At 43.3% G+C, this 17,803-nt stretch overlaps 1 protein-coding gene across 1 annotated transcript in view; it reads left to right on the plus strand.

Annotated features, from left to right (window-relative positions):
- Positions 1 to 8,400: 8,400 nt before the first annotated feature.
- Positions 8,401 to 17,803, plus strand: part of R3HCC1L (R3H domain and coiled-coil containing 1 like) — a 114,322-nt gene continuing 104,919 nt past the window's right edge. The window contains exons 1-2 of the mRNA XM_073595542.1: positions 8,401 to 8,528; positions 11,131 to 11,213. The gene's annotated coding sequence lies outside the window, so the exon portion shown is untranslated. The remainder of the gene's footprint in view (positions 8,529 to 11,130; positions 11,214 to 17,803) is intronic.

Genomic DNA, 17,803 nt, shown 5'->3' on the forward strand with positions numbered 1-17,803 from the left:
GTTCAGCTAGATCCGTTCCTGCTATTTACATTTAGTGCAGTGCGTCCTGCTCACAGTGTTCAGCTAGATCCGTTCCTGTTATTTACATTTAGTGCAGTACGTCCTGCTCACAGTGTTCAGCTAGATCCGTTCCTGTTATCTTCTAGACTATTTACATTTAGTGCAGTGCGTCCTGCTCACAGTGTTCAGCTAGATCCGTTCCTGCTATTTACATTTAGTGCAGTGCGTCCTGCTCACAGTGTTCAGCTAGATCCGTTCCTGCTATTTACATTTAGTGCAGTGCGTCCTGCTCACAGTGTTCAGCTAGATCCGTTCCTGTTATTTACATTTAGTGCAGTACGTCCTGCTCACAGTGTTCAGCTAGATCCGTTCCTGTTATCTTCTAGACTATTTACATTTAGTGCAGTGCGTCCTGCTCACAGTGTTCAGCTAGATCCGTTCCTGTTATCTTCTAGACTATTTACATTTAGTACAGTGCGTCCTGCTCACAGTGTACAGCTAGATCCGTTCCTGTTATCTTCCTACTGACAGGCAGGCTTGTCTGGTTACAGTATATAAAGCTACCTGAAGAAAATTACAGGTGTTCTATTTGATCCTATTAGTACCACGGTCAGGCAGCTAGACTATTTACATTTAGTACAGTGCGTCCTGCTCACAGTGTTCAGCTAGATCCGTTCCTGTTATCTTCCTACTGACAGGCAGGCTTGTCTGGTTACAGTATATAAAGCTACTTGAAGAAAATTACAGGTGTTCTATCCCAGCTTAGTGCAGCTACAGGCCATTAGTATGTCTGGAAGGCCAAGAAGGAGAGGCAGACAGTCACAAGCCAATAAGAGAGGGCAAGCAGGCTCTGTGTCTAGTGCTGGTCGTGGAGACGGTGCATCCTCATCAGCACGTGGCCATGGGACACGCTTGGCCTTTTTTTCGGCAGCTGGCCGTGTTGAGCCGCAACATGCGGAAGAATTGGTCGAGTGGATGACCAAGCCGTCCTCATCCTCCTCATCCTCTCTCACCCATGCCCAGGGTGCTTTGTCTGGCAAAGCAGCGGCCTCTTCCCTCAGCTCAATGTCATCAGTGACTCCTTCCCTAGCTCCACCATGTCCTCATGAGGATTCCCTCGAACTGTTTGACCACAGTGTTGGGTACATGCTCCAGGAGGATGCCCAGCGTTTGGAAGGCTCTGATGACGATACTGAGCTCGATGAAGGCAGTAACATGAGCACGGACAGAGGGGGTGCCCAAGAAGGACAGCAATCTGGCAGTCATGCTCCCCCTGCTGCAGCATACTGCCAGGTTTGCTCCAGTGATGAGGAGGGAGGGGATGATGAGGTCACTGACTCAACGTGGGTGCCTGATAGGAGAGAGGAGGAGGAGGAGGAGGAGGAGGAGGCGGCGGCACATCACCAACGAGGCAGGATGCCCTCCAGGGGCCAGCCTAAGGGCAGCACATTGACTGCATCACACCCCAAAGCTCCACATGTGCAGGGCGCTGCAGTCTCTGCGCGTTATTCAAAAAGTTCTTTGGTGTGGGCCTTTTTTGAGACGAGTGCATCAGATCGCACCGCTGCTATTTGCAACATATGTCTCAAGCGTATCTCGCGTGGCCAAAACATCTCCCGCTTGGGTACCACATGCTTGACCAGACATATGTTGACCTGCCATGCAGTTCGTTGGCAAGCGTATCTAAAAGACCCACACCAAAGAACAAAGAGGATCTCTCCTTGCTCCTCATCAGCTGAGATTTCCAACCCCACTAGACCTTCAGTCCTCTCTGAGACCTGCAGTGAGAGGAATGAAGGTGTAGAATTAGGTGTGTCACAGCCAAGTACTTGTGGGCAATCTGCTTTTGGTACACCGACGTCAGATTGTACCAGGCAAATTTCCCTGCCCCAGCTGCTGCACCGCCGAAAGAAGTTTGCTCCCAGCCATCCACATGCCCAGCGGTTGAATGCTAGCTTGGCAAAATTGCTAGCACTTCAACTGCTGCCTTTTCAGTTGGTAGACTCTGCCCCCTTCCGTGAGTTTGTGGAATGTGCGGTTCCTCAGTGGCAGGTACCCAAACGCCACTTTTTCTCACGGAAGGCGATTCCGGCTCTCTACCGGCATGTGGAAGGCAATGTCCATGCCTCGCTGGACAGGGCGGTCAGCGGTAAGGTGCATATTACCGCTGACTCATGGTCCAGCAGGCATGGACAGGGACGTTACCTAAGTTTCACGGCGCATTGGGTGACTCTGCTGGCAGCTGGGAAGGATGTAGGACAAGGTGCAGTAGTGTTGGAGGTTGTTCCGCCACCACGCCTCCAAAATGCTGATTGTGACACACCTCTCTCCTCCACCCCCTCCTCTTCTTCTTCCTCCATGGCCTCTTCCTCGGAACCAGCGGTGCTCCGTAGGCGTTCAAGGGGCTACGCAAGTACGCAGGCCAAAAGATGCCATGCGGTGCTTGAGCTGGTGTGCTTGGGGGACAGGAGCCACACTGGGGCAGAGGTTCTGTCAGCTCTGCAGGGGCAGGTTCAGAGGTGGTTGACGCCACGCCAACTTAAGGCAGGAATGGTGGTTTGCGACAATGGCACCAACCTCCTCTCTGCCCTCCGACAGGGACAAATGACCCATGTGCCCTGTTTGGCTCACGTCCTTAACTTGGTGGTGCAGCGGTTCTTGGGCAGGTACCCGGGCGTACAGGATGTCCTGAGGCAGGCCAGGAAAGTCTGTGTGCATTTCCGCCGGTCATATAATGCCAGTGCTCGGCTGACGGACCTCCAAAAGGAGTTTAACCTGCCCAAGAACCGCCTAATCTGTGACATGCCCACCAGGTGGAACTCAACGTTGGCCATGCTGCAGCGGCTGCACACGCAGCAGAGGGCCATCAATGAGTACCTGTGCGACTATGGCACCAGGACAGGGTCAGGGGAGCTTGGTTTTTTTTCCCCACGCCAGTGGGCCATGATCAGGGATGCATGCACTGTCCTGTCACCATTCGAGGAGGCCACGAGGATGGTGAGCACTGACAGTGCATGCATCAGTGACACTGTCCCCCTTGTCCACCTGTTGGAGCACACGCTGCGTGGAATAATGGACAGGGCACTTGAGGCAGAACAGAGGCAGGAAGAGGAGGACTTCCTTAGCTCTCAAGGCCCCCTTTATCCAGACAGTGTTCCTGCGTGCCCGCCGATTACACAGGAAGAGGACGAGGAGGAGGAGGAGGAGGAGGAAGATTGTGTCAGTATGGAGGTGGAGCCTGGCACTCAGCATCAGCAGCAGTCTTTAAGGGATCAGTCCCAAGAAACACATGGACTTGTACGTGGCTGGGAGGAGGTGGCTGCGGACCATGTCGTTCTTAGTGACCCAGAGGACTCCGGACCGAATGCCTCAGCAAACCTACGCTGCATGGCCTCCCTGATCCTGCAAAGCCTGCGTAAGGATCCTCGTATTCGTGGTATCAAGGAGAAGGACCAATACTGGCTGGCAACCCTCCTTGATCCACGTTACAAGGGTAAGGTTGCGGACCTTATCTTGCCATCGCAGAGGGAGCAGAGGATGAAACATCTTCGGGAGGCCTTGCAGAAAGGTCTGTGCAACGCGTTCCCAGAGACTGGGAGGTTACAAACTCCTGTTTCTGGACAACGTGTTGCTGAGGCTTCGGTCAGTCAAAGAAGGAGCGGTGGAGAAGGTGGCCGTCTGACCGATGCGTTCAGACAATTTTTTGGTCCGCAGCCCCAAGGTATGATCGGTTCCAGCAACCATCGCCAGCGTCTGTTTTACATGGTGCAGGAATACCTAGGGGCAAGATTAGACTTGGACACCTTTCCCACCGAAAATCCTCTGGGTTACTGGGTCTTGAGGATGGATCACTGGCCAGAGCTTGCACAGTATGCAATTGAGCTACTGGCCTGTCCTGCATCCAGCGTTCTTTCGGAACGCACATTCAGTGCTGCTGGAGGCGTGGTAACCGATCACAGGGTGCGTCTGTCCACCGACTCGGTCGATCGGCTGACTTTCATAAAAATGAATGAGTCTTGGATCACCACCAGCTACCAAGCACCTGATGCTGATGTAACCGAATAATTTTTTTTGAAATCTCAGATCCCTTCAAAGACTGCCTATGCTGATGCTGAGTGACTATCCCTGAGTAATTATCCTCTTCCTCCTCAATCATCACGCTGATAGGTTGTAAGAACATTTTTGGTTCTGGGCGCCACCACCAGTGCCTAAGGCACAATTTTTCAGCCCCTGTCTAACAGGGGCGTGTAATTACAATTTTTGATGTAATACTTTGCAGCAGGGCTCGTTCCTGCATTCCAACTAGAGTGTCTGTGAGGGGTTGCAGTGTTGTGGCACCAGCACCAGTGCCTAAGGCCCAATTTTTCTGCCCCTGTCTAACAGGGGCGTGTAATTACAATTTTTGATGCAATACTTTGCAGCAGGGCTCGTTCCTGCGTTCCAACTAGAGTGTCTGTGAGGGGTTGCAGTGTTGTGGCACCAGCACCAGTGCCTAAGGCCCAATTTTTCTGCCCCTGTCTAACAGGGGCGTGTAATTACAATTTTTGAAGCAATACTTTGCAGCAGGGCTCGTTCCTGCGTTCCAACTAGAGTGTCTGTGAGGGGTTGCAGTGTTGTGGCACCAGCACCAGTGCCTAAGGCCTAATTTTTCAGCTCCTGTTCAACAGGGGCATGTAATTACAATTCTTGATGTAATATTTCACAGCAGGGCCCTGTGAGGGCTTACAGTGTTGTGGCCACAGCAACACCTAAGGCCCAAATTTCTGCTGAGTATATAGGGCAGGACCCTACTTTCAAACATCTAACTTACAAACGACTCCTACTTGCAAACGGAAGGAGACAACAGGAAGTGAGATGAAATCTACCCCTAGGAAGGGAAATTCTCTCCTGTAAGAGTTAATATGGGAAAACAATTTCTCCTTTCCACTGATGCTTTCCAATCCTTGTTCCACAAAAAAACCCAAATTTTCAAAAAACATTTTTCATTGGGACAAAAAAGTGAGGTGAAATCTTCTGAAGAGGAGGAAAGACAGCAAAACAAATGTCACAGGGGTGATAACCCTTCCCTATGTTTTCCAAAAAGCTTAGAAAAGATTTTTTGGCTGGAGCTAAACACGTTAAAAATGTTCAAAATTACAAACAGATTCTACTTAACAACAAACCTACAGTCCCTGTCTTGTTTGCACCGCCTGTATACTGCTGTTCAGAGTATATAGGGCCTGGTGGCCCCACACCTTTCCTTATTTTAATTTGGGTGCGGGGTTCCCCTTAATATCCATACAAGACCCAAAGGGCCTGGTAATGGACTGGGGGGTACCCATGCCGTTTGTCTCACTGATTTTCATCCATATTGCCAGGACCCGACATGACATTAAACCCGCAAGCAGTTTTAAATGAGATTTTTTCCTTTAAAAATGACATTTGGTGCAGGGACTGTTCTAAACATGGGAAACACACGTCACTTTACAGGCATACTATAGACACCCCTCAGGTACGATATTTAAAGGAATATTTCACTTTTTTTTTTTTTACTTTAAGCATCATTAAAATCACTGCTCCCGAAAAAACGTCCGTTTTTAAAAGTTTTTTTTGCATTGATACATGTCCCCTGGGGTAGGACCCGGGTCCCCAAACCCTTTTTAGGACAATACCATGCAAATTAGCCTTTAAAATGAGCACTTTTGATTTCGAACGTTCGAGTCCCATAGACGTCAATGGGGTTCTAACGTTCGTGCGAACTTTCGGTCTGTTCGCGGGTTCTGGTGCGAACCGAACCGGGGGGTGTTCGGCTCATCCCTAGTGGTGAGCATATGGATGAATAGCGGCTACACACTGCCCAGTGATTGCTATATGGGAGTTATGTGTTGCATCCTCACCAGTCTTTATTCACCCAGCAACATGTGGCTGTGAATCGCCTGTCGGGGGGGGGGTTGACTTACACCAACTTTTGTGACTGGTTCTGCTGTTCATCCATAGACCTCATTCAAGGTATAGCCAGCTACTCCCATTTCCATCCCGCCCTTATCTCCCCATCCAGCCTAAATACCCTCATTGCGGTTCTATTGAACACTCAGCATCTGCTGCATTCTATGTGGATTGTTATATCCTTCGAATGGAGAGATTCCAGGGTTGGTCTCTGTGGATAGAGTGACTTACCATTGGAATAATCTCATCCTTTGTATCCCACTGTCTGTGGAAGAGCCCATGTATCCCCCTCCCATGTATCCCCCTCCCATGTATCCCCCCCATGTATCCCCCCCATGTATCCCCCCCATAGGCTGACTGCAGTGTGGACTGTGTGTGGTGTATGAGGTCGGCTGCCGGCAGATATCCCAGTTGTTTTAATGTTTGCACTAGTGGTAGTTTTTTGTATCAATTCATTTAATCATTTTCATTAAAGTTGCTTTTTTAAGTCCAAAGTCTTCCTTAATAAGGTTTCTTGGTGATCTTCAATCTCCATTTTTTTCATTTTGTTCTTTACCCATTCAACCCTGAACTGAACTTTTCCAGGGTCCAAACCACTCGATTTTATTATTTCATCATTGCTCATCAGTGCAGCCTCATTAGTGCCCATCAGTGTATCTTCATCAGTGCCTCTTCATCGGTGCCCATCAGTGCAGCCTCATCAATGCCTCTTCATCTGTGCCCATCAATGCCTCTTCATCAGTGCCCATCAGTGCAGTCTCATCAGTGCCTCTTCATCATTGCTCATCAGTGCAGCCTCATTAGTGCCCATCAGTATATCTTCATCAGTGCCCATCAGTGCCTCTTCATCAGTGCCCATCAGTGCAGCCTCATCAATGCCTCTTCATCTGTGCCCATCAGTGCCTCTTCATCTGTGCCCATCAGTGCAGTCTCATCAGTGCCTCTTCATCATTGCTCATCAGTGCAGCCTCATTAGTGCCCATCAGTGTATCTTCATCAGTGCCTCTTCATCAGTGCCCATCAGTGCAGCCTCATCAATGCCTCTTCATCTGTGCCCATCAATGCCTCATCAGTGCAGCTTATCAATGCCCATCGGTGCCTCTTCACCAGTGCCCATGAGTGCAACCTCATTAGCGCCCATCTGTGAAGAAGAAAAGCTACTTATTTGCTCAATTTTATAACAGAAACTAAGAAAAACTTCTTTTTTTTTTTTTGTCAATTTTTGGTCTTTGATTAAATACCACCAAAAGAAATCTCTATTTGTGTGAAAAAAAATTATAATTACAGTGTTGTATGACCGCACAATTGTCATTCAAAATGTGACAGCGCTGAAAGCTGAAAATTGGCCTGGGCAGGAAGGGGGATAAAAGTGCCCGGTATTGAAGTGGTTAATGTATTCCTTTTTAGACTTAAACCTGGTACACATGATGAGAATATCAGGATTGATTATTGAATATTATTATTAAATAAAATAATGTATCAATACATATTTAACTTATATTAATTTAATTAACTATATATCATTAATTACTATTTTTAATGTATTTGTATTATATTATTTTATGTACTTGTAATAATAATTTATGTGTAATTTCTATTATTTTTAGTTATTGTGAATTATAATTTTTTTTTTTTTTATATGTACCTATTGTATCAATAATAATTGAGTAAAGTGATATTTTAATATATATTGAATGCAGATGAATGTATATATTGATAAAGTAAATACTGAATGTTATGTTATGACAGATGAAGATATATGAATACAGATGACACTTATTATAAGATGAGGAGGTAATTGATGATGATGTACTAGAAGATTTATCTATTTATCTAAATCTTCTTCAAACATATATATATATATATAGTACATAAAGAAAAAAAAATATATATATATTTTATGTACTGTATAATATCTGTACACAGAAATCTATATCCACAGTATATATACTATAAAATATTATATATATATATATATATATATATATATATATATATATATATATATATATATATATATATGTATGTACTGTATAAATATATATATTTTTATATACAATATATATATATATATATATATATACTGTAGATATAGATTTCTGTGTACACACATATATATATATATATATATATATATATATATATATATATATATATATATATTTTTTTTTATATATATATATATATTTTATGTACTGTATAATATCTGTACACAGATATCTATATCCACAGTATATATACTATAAAATATATATATATATATACACTGTAGATATAGATTTCTGTGTACAGATAGATATCGGTGATAATGATAGAAATCCTCCTCCTGTCTTCTTATCACATTTACAGCGAGCGATGTACACAATCCTCTCTCGCTCAGCGGAGGCGCGTCCCCGGCGGTGTGCGGGTGACCGAGGTAGGAAGGCTCATCCCCGCGGCGCTCGCTCCCGGCGCTGTGAGGGAAATGCGGAGAAGTTTGTCCCCGCTGCGCTCTCCGTAGGCGGAGTCACGTGACCCGGAAGTACGAGGAGTAGGTGATATATAGAGGAGGTGTGAGCGGTCCTATCATCAGTTCGGTGATCGGTGTGTCCGGGGAATCTCAGGTGACAGTCCCGGGGGGGGGGTCCGGTGATCTGTCCGGGAAATGTGATATCTGGTTGAGGTATCAGCAGATCATTAGATGGGTGTACAGATCACAGTGATTCTCTCTCTATATATTACTATAAATTATGATTTTATTTAACCACTTCAGCCCCGGAAGGTTCTACCCTCCCCCCCCCCTTAATGACCGGGCCATTTTTTGCGATTTGGCACTGCGTCGCTTTAACTGACAATTGCGCGGTCGTGCGACGTTGTAACCAAATAAAAATTATGTATTTTTTCCCCCCCCACAAACAGAATTTTCTTTTGGTGGTATTTGATCACCTCGGCGGTTTTATGTTTTGCACTATAAACAAAAAAAGAGCGACAATTTTGAAAAAAAAAAAAAAATCTTATTTTTTTACTTTCTGCTATAATAAATATCCAATAAAAAAATGTAAAAAATCTAATGTATTCCTCAGTTTAGGCCGATATTTATTCTTCTACATATTTTTGGTAAAAAAAAAAAAAAAAATCGCAATAAGCGTATATTGATTGGTTTGTGGAAATATTATATAGTCTACAAAATATGGAGACGATTTCTGGGTGCTTTTTTTTTTTTTTTTGTTTTTTTTGTTTTAGTTTTTACTATTTTGTTTGTTTTTTTTTGTTTTTTTGTTTTTTTGGGACTGTGACATTGCGGCGGACAAATCAGACACGAAGCCCTGGTTCACATTGCAGCGATTTGACACGCCAAATCGCTATTGCCGGCAACGTCACCGTCCAAATCGATGCAACGCCGCACCGATCCCCAAAAAGTAGTTTCTGTACTACTTGTGGTGACTTCGGGGTGCGATTTTTTTTTTTTTTTTTTTTTTTTTTTTTTTTTTTTTTTTTTTGTACAGAGACTCACACAGATGTCTTTGAAATTGCCCCCCCCCCCTAAAAAAAGTCAGGACTGACATGCGGGTATGAACTCACACAATTTCAATCCCGCCGTCCGTGTGATCCTGGGCTCAGTGACACTTTTTTGGGGACCAGCGACACCAATACAGTGATGAGTGCTAAAAAAAAATGCACTGTCACTGTACTAATGACACTGGCTAGGAAGGGGTTACACATCATGGGCGATCAAAGGAGTTAACTAGACATGTGAACTGCTGGAAAAATGTGTTCGTTTTTAGTTTCATTCGGTTTTCACTTTGGGCCATTCGTTATGCTGGAAATTTGTAAATTCGGAAACTCAAAAATTAAAAAATCCGAACGTAAGAAAGAAAAGTTAAAATAATTAACCAACTAATAATTAACTAACTTAAATTTATAGGTATTGGAATTTCCTTTCAAATTTGGCTGTTATTGAACGTAACGAATACAAATTTATCCGAAATAACGAATGCCGCATCTAAACAACTTTAACTAAACAAATTAACAATAAATAATACAAATGAAGCGTCCTTTATTATTATTTATTATTATTAATCTGTTACATTCCATTTGTTTAGATGCGGCATTCGTTCTTTCGGATAATTCATAACTTTGGATAAATTCGTATTCGTTACGTTCACTAACAGCCAAATTTGAAAGGAAATTCCAATACCTATAATATAATAGTGATAGTTATTATTTCAGATTTTTTTAATTTTAGTTCTTATTTTTGGATTTTCATTTTTATTTCTGAATATACAAATATTTGAATCTCTGAATTTTACAAATCCCTGAATTTTACGAATCTTCGAATTTCCGAATTTTACAAATCTCCGAATTTTACAAATCCCTGAATTTTCGAGTTTTACAAATCTCCGAGTTTCCGAATTTTACAAATCTCCGAGTTTCCGAATTTTACAAATCTCCGAGTTTCCGAATTTTACAAATCTCCGAGTTTCCGAATTTTACAAATCTCCGAGTTTCCGAATTTTACAAATCTCCGAGTTTCCGAATTTTACAAATCTCCGAGTTTCCGAATTTTACAAATCTCCGAATTTTACAAATCTCCGAGTTTCCGAATTTTCGACTCTTATAGGGCGTACACACGGTCGGACTTTGTTCGGACATTCTGACAACAAAATCCTAGGATTTTTTCCGACGGATGTTGGCTCAAACTTGTCTTGCATACACACGGTCACACAAAGTTGTTGAAAAAATCCGATCGTTCTGAACACGGTGACGTAAAACACGTACGTCGGGACTATAAACGGGGCAGTGGCCAATAGCTTTCATCTCTCTATTTATTCTGAGCATGCGTGGCACTTTGTCCGTCGGATTTGTGTACACACGATCGGAATTTCCGACAACGGATTTTGTTGTCGGAAAATTTTATCTCCTGCTCTCAAACTTTGTGTGTCGGAAAATCCGATGGAAAATGTCCGATGGAGCCTACACACGGTCGGAATATCTGACAACACGCTCCGATCGGACATTTTCCATCGGAAAATCCGACCGTGTGTACGGGGCATAAGAATGGCCCGGAGTTCTTCTTTTAAATTAATTTCTTTTAACCACTTGTCACATGAAAAGAAATAATAATTTATTTACAAAAATGTGAGGGGTGTACTCACTTTTGTGAGATATTGTGCATGTGTGTATATTTTCATTACTCATAGTCGTGTTTTTTTTTTTTTTTGACAGGTCGGATTATACAGATGACGGGGATTAAAGGGGAGCCGGTTGGGTGAAAAAAAAAAAAAATCCGCCACCCGTGGCCTGAAGGGGTAAGTTGGGTTGAGGAAGACCTGGGACCCGGGTAAGCAGGCAGGTGGAATGTATGAGATCAGTGATGGCCGTTTTTCAGATCACAGATCACCCAGTCAAGTAACTAACCGTTTTTCTATTTTTTTTTTTTTTTTATTTTGTAATTTTTATTAGATTATTTTTTTTTTTTTTTTCTTCCCATAAATGTTTCTATTTTCTAATCCTAGAGGTGCACCGAATGGAAATTTTGATGCCAAAACCGAAGATGCAGAATGCACTTGGCTGAAAATTACATATATATATAAAAAAAATAATATTTATATATTTATTAATAATTGTATTATATTCGAGTTTTTAATTAATATCTTCAATTTAAATGAATATGATTTTATTATCAGCCATTATCGGCACATTTTAACCCAAGAAAAGGTCAAGAAAAAAGCCTCCCTTTAAATTCTATTTAGGTCTTCACACTTCCATTGTGGTGTTCAAAATCTTGCTTGCTGCATTTTTGGTCGCTTAAAAAAAAATGCACCTCCCAGTTCAAATTCTTATAAAACGCAGCAAGAACGCATCATTAGCGCACCATGTTACCTTTTTGATGTGGTTTTTGAATCACATGACCTATAAAAAAAAACTTGCAGTAATACACAGAACTATACGGCGTTAAACTTGCAGTAACACAATAAAATGTATGGCGTTAAACTTGCAGTAAGGCACAGACCTATACAGCGTTAAACTTGCAGTAACGCAATGAAATGTATGGCATTAAACTTGCAGAAACACAATGAAATGTATGGCAAGAAACTTGCAGAAACACAATGAAATGTATGGCAATAAACTTGCAGAAACACAATGAAATGTATGGCATTAAACTTGCAGTAATGCAATGAAATATACGGCGTTAAACTTGCAGTAACGCACAGAACTATACGCCGTTAAACTTGCAGTAACGCACAGAACTATACGCCGTTAAACTTGCAGTAACGCACAGAACTATACGTCGTTAAACTTGCAGTAACGCACAGAACTATACGTCGTTAAACTTGCAGTAACGCACAGAACTATACATCGTTAAACTTGCAGTAACGCACAGAACTATACATCGTTAAACTTGCAGTAACGCACAGAACTATACATCGTTAAACTTGCAGTAACGCACAGAACTATACGTCGTTAAACTTGCAGTAATGCAATGAAATGTATGGCATTAAACTTGCAGTAATGCACAGAACTATGCAGCGTTAAACTTGCAGTAACACAATGAAATGTATGGCGGTTAAACTTGCAGTAACAAACATAACTATACGGCGTTAAACTTGCAGTAATGCAATGAAATGTATGGCATTAAACTTGTAGTAACGCACAGAACTTTTTGGTGCCAATATGATTATTATTGCATATTTTTCACTTTTCTCTTATCGGCGAATGCCAATAACACCATTTTCAGCCGAAATGTTTCAGAGGCCGAGATTTCGGTGCATCTCAATTATTTTCAAAATGCATACAAAAACAGAGTATATAAATACAAGGTAAAACTGAAGACATGAGCATTAAAACAATAAGAGGCTAGAAAATATACCAAAGTTTGAGATAATATTTATACAAATCAATAATGCACTCCAAGTTCTCCCCATTACTCTGCTAAAAAAAAAAAAAAAATATGCACACACACGTATGTATGTATGTATGTGGGTTATAAATTATTTTCTTGCAAAAAATACTGATTTAAACGTGTAAACAAAGTGCCAGAAAAGGCCGGGTCGGCCTGGATAAAGCATATAGTAGACTTGGGCTCTAAGATACATATCCTTGGGGAAGGATCTAGCAGGCGTGTTAAATAATAAAAGAAAATATAAACACGACAATATCGTAACCACGAAGACAACGGAAGAGAGAAAGGAGACAGATATTTGAATGGATACAAGACCTTGTACCCTGTATAAGGGGTGGGGGAGGGGTGACCTGCACTTTTAACAAGGGGGTCGCCATTTTTTGTTGCTTGCATTTAATGGGGGTCAGGATGTTCTGTTTGTTTGGTTTTTTGTTTTTTTTTTTTGTTTTTTCTGTTTTTTTATCACAAATTTTTCAGCAACCTCCCCAGTTAATGATCATGTTCACTCTCTCATGTTCTAGTAATATAATTGCTGGGTTGGATGGACGTTCCTAATGATCACTTTGTGCTTTTATGTCACATTACTGCTAATTGACAGGATTTTCCTTTTATACTCGGAGGAATCGTGTGCTTTGAGTATTACATTTTGTAGGTTAAACCCGAGAAGAAAGGTGCCGGTGATACATAAAAGCCGATCCACCGCTGACTCTGGAAGTCGTATTTAGATTTCTTATGGCCAATTATTTAGTGAAATGTATTTATTACGCCAGCAGATGGGAAGGCGATGGATGGGGGCTTTTCATTGGTCGCAGTGCAGAGACACCACAAAAATGAGGTTTTTAACCACTTCCTACCCCAGGGATGTACCTGTACCTTCTCGGGTTTCAGTGGTTTATACCCGGACGGTGGGTGCACCTACAGGCATCATCCCGGTATCGTTCTTTTCAGCTGGTGATTGTCTTACATGCAGAAGTGATCTGAGTGGCTATTTAGAATCTCGATCGCTTCTGTGGGTGGCGGAAGGGGGTCCTACCTGCCCCCCTCCCGCCGCCTCTCCCAGGTTCTCCTGTCCTATCACGGAGGCCCGGGAGAGATGAGTAGTTCACCATTACCGGCTCCGCCCCTTTGTTTACCTGGCCGCCAGGTAAGCAGCTGATTAGACTGATCTGTGTCTGATCGGCTGCACGGGAGGCCAGAGGAGAGATTTGGGATCGAATAGACCCCAGATCTCTCCGTAAAGAGAGCCTGTCATGGCCCATCTCATTATAAGGGATGATGTTCACCCCTTGTGATCACAATAAAGTTATTACAAAAAAAGTGTGAAAAAATAAAAAAAATAAAAATTGTATAAAATAAATGACACATTTTTTTTTTTTTTCTTTTTTTAAAGCGCCCCCGTCCCACCGTGCTTTATGTGCAAATTTGCAGGCTCATGTAAACGACATCGCAACGCACATGTGAGGTATTGTCACGAACGTCAGAGCGAGAGCAATAATTCTAGCAGCAGACCTCCTGTGCAACTCTAAACTGGTAAAAGGCGTTTAAAGCGTCGCCTATGGAGAATTTTAGGCACCGTAGTTTGCCACCGTTCCACGGGCAGCCGCAATTTTTTTTTTTTTTTTTTACAAACTTTTTTTGTAAAGATTTAAAACGGTGGTCTCCAAACTGGGGGCCGGATGTGGCCCTTTGCTTGCCTTTATCCAGCCTTTGGGGCACTAATCCTCCCACTGATGCAAGACACTATTCTGCCTATTTACACCAATGATTGGGGCACTATTCTTCCCAATGATACCAATGATAGGGCACTATTCCTCCCAAAGACACCAATGATGGGGCACTATTCCTCCCAAAGACACCAATGATGGGGCACTATTCCTCCCAAAGACACCAATCATGGGGCACTATTCCTCCCAAAGACACCAATGATGGGGCACTATTCCTCCCAAAGACACCAATGATGGGGCACTATTCCTCCCAAAGACACCAATGATGGGGCACTATTCCTCCCAAAGACACCAATGATGGGGCACTATTCCTCCCAAAGACACCAATGATGGGGCACTATTCCTCCCAAAGACACCAATGATGGGGCACTATTCCTCCCAAAGACACCAATCATGGGGCACTATTCCTCCCAAAGACACCAATCATGGGGCACTATTCCTCCCAAAGACACCAATGATGGGGCACTATTCCTCCCAAAGACACCAATGATGGGGCACTATTCCTCCCAAAGACACCAATGATGGGGCACTATTCCTCCCAAAGACACCAATGATGGGGCACTATTCCTCCCAAAGACACCAATGATGGGGCACTATTCCTCCCAAAAATACCAATGATGGGGCACTATTCCTCCCAAAGACACCAATGATGGGGCACTATTCCTCCCAAAGACACCAATGATGGGGCACTATTCCTCCCAAAGACACCAATGATGGGGCACTATTCCTCCCAAAGACACCAATGATGGGGCACTATTCCTCCCAATTGTACCAATGATGGGGCACTATTCCTCCCAAAGACACCAATGATGGGGCACTATTCCTCCCAATGATACCAATGATGGGGCACTATTCCTCCCAAAGACACCAATGATGGGGCACTATTCCTCCCAATGATACCAATGATGGGGCACTATTCCTCCCAAAGACACCAATGATGGGGCACTATTCCTCCCAATGATACCAATGATGGGGCACTATTCCTCCCAAAGACACCAATGATGGGGCACTATTCTCACTGATATCAATGATGGGGCACTCTTCCTCCCACTGACACCAATAATGGGGCACTCTTCCTCCCACTGACGCCAATGATGGGGCACTCTTCCTCCCAATGACACCAATGATGGGGCACTATTCCTCCCACTGACACCAATGATGGGGCACTATTCCTTCCTCTGATGCCGGGAAAATTTTCAATTCCGCTGACCACAGTCTGCGGAATTGAAGGACAATGTCTGAAGGACAATGAACTGGCCCTTTTGTTTAGAAAGTTTGGAGATCCCTGGTTTAAAAGAACCGTACATGAGAGCAAACAAGTGCCAATGACGGGCAGATATAAAAAAAATACAGTCAAAATATAATATAACGATATACTAGATGCTCCAAATTCCTGTCCCTGAGTCTGGAACCCCAGGTGGGGGTTATCCAATAGCAAAACAATCGGGAATCCGAGGGGTATACCCAGGTCTAGCTGAGGATGAGGAATGTGCATCATATACAAACTGTATATCGTCTCAAAAGAAAACAACATTGATAAATATTGTCTGTAAGGGAACATAAAGAAACAAGAATAGATCTAGGCATAAATCCCATTACATGAGAACCGGGCAGATGCAATTTTAAAGCGTGACATGTTGGGTATCTATTTACTCGGCGTAACATCTTTCACATTATACAAAAAAATTGGGCTAACTTTAATGTTTGTTTTTGTTTTTTTTTAATTTATGAAAGTTTTAATTCATGAAAAATTCAGAAAAGCCACTACACAAATACCATGTGACACCCACCATTTTATACTATAGGGTCTCTGCTAAAAAAAATATATATATTATGTTTGGGGGTTCTAAGTAATTTTCTAGCAAAAAAAGTAGATTTTTAAATGTAGGAGCGAAGTGTCAGAAATGACCTGGATACGAAGTGATTAGTGATGGTAAAGTCTCATAATTTTTTTTTTTTTTTTTTTAAATACCAAAAATGTTATACTTACCTGCTCTGTTGCAGTGGATTTTCACAGAGCAGCCCGGATTCTCCTCTTCTCGGGTCCCTCTTCGGCACTCCTGGCCCCTCCCTCCTGAGGAGTGCCCCCCACAGCATGCAGCTTGCTGTAGGGGCACCCGAGCTGAACTGTAGCTCCCTGTGTCCATTCAGACACAAAGCTCCCGTTCAGCCCGCCCCCTCTCTCTCCTGATTGGCTAACTGACTTTGACAGCCGTGGGAGCCAATGGCGCTGCTACTGTGTCTTAGCCAATCGGTGGGGAGAGTCCCAGACGACTGAGGGACTCGTGGACATCGCTGGATGGGCACTGTTGGGTTGGCACCGATAGTCATTGTAGATGTCCCCTGTGTGGATTGCCGCCTATCGCCTCTCATGCGCTGTCAGCGTGAGGAGAGGATTGCCGATAACCGGCAAATCCTGTTTACACTGTGATTGGACACAGCTGGTCACATGGTAAAAAGCTGCTATGATTGGCTCTTTACCACGATTTGTGATCAGCAGTGTCTGAAGAACACATCTATCAGAGATCACTGGGAGTGCACCGCTCCAGAGTGATCACCTCTCCTAAGAACAGCTGTCTCCGCAATCAGGCAGGATAGTTACATAGTAGGTGAGGTTGAAAAAAGACACAAGTCCATCAAGTCCAACCCATGTGTGTGATTATATGTCAGTATTACATTACATATCCCTGTATGTTGTGGTCGTTCGGGTGCTTATCTAATAGTTTTTTGAAACTATCGATGCTCCCGCTGAGACCACCGCCTGTGGAAGGGAATTCCACATCCGTGCCGCTCTTACAGTAAAGAACCTTCTACGTAGTTTAAGGTTAAACCTCTTTTTTTTCTAATTTTAATGAGTGGCCACGAGTCTTGTTAAACTCTCTTCCGCAAAAAAACAAGTTGGACTTACCGGTAACTTGTTTTCCAGAAGTCTTTCAGGACAGCACCTGAGAGATAGCGACTCCACCCACCGGAAACAGGAAACACCTTCTTCCTCCAAACTTTAAAGGGAGTCGCCTCCCTACCATACTCCGTTGTAGTAGAGAAGACCTCCGGCCCCGGCTGGAACACATAAACACATACATTAGTCACAGCATAGTATATACAATACAATAGGGCGGGATGTTGCTGTCCTGAAAGACTTCTGGAAAAACAAGTTACCGGTAAGTCTAACTTGGTTTTTCCCAAGGCGTCTTTCAGGACAGCACCTGAGAGGATAACAGAGACTTACCCCCTTAGGGCAGGACCTTTCTACCAAACGCCTGATCATTAG

Source organism: Aquarana catesbeiana, linkage group LG08, assembly GCF_042186555.1.
Source record: "Aquarana catesbeiana isolate 2022-GZ linkage group LG08, ASM4218655v1, whole genome shotgun sequence".
NCBI lineage: Eukaryota > Metazoa > Chordata > Amphibia > Anura > Ranidae > Aquarana > Aquarana catesbeiana.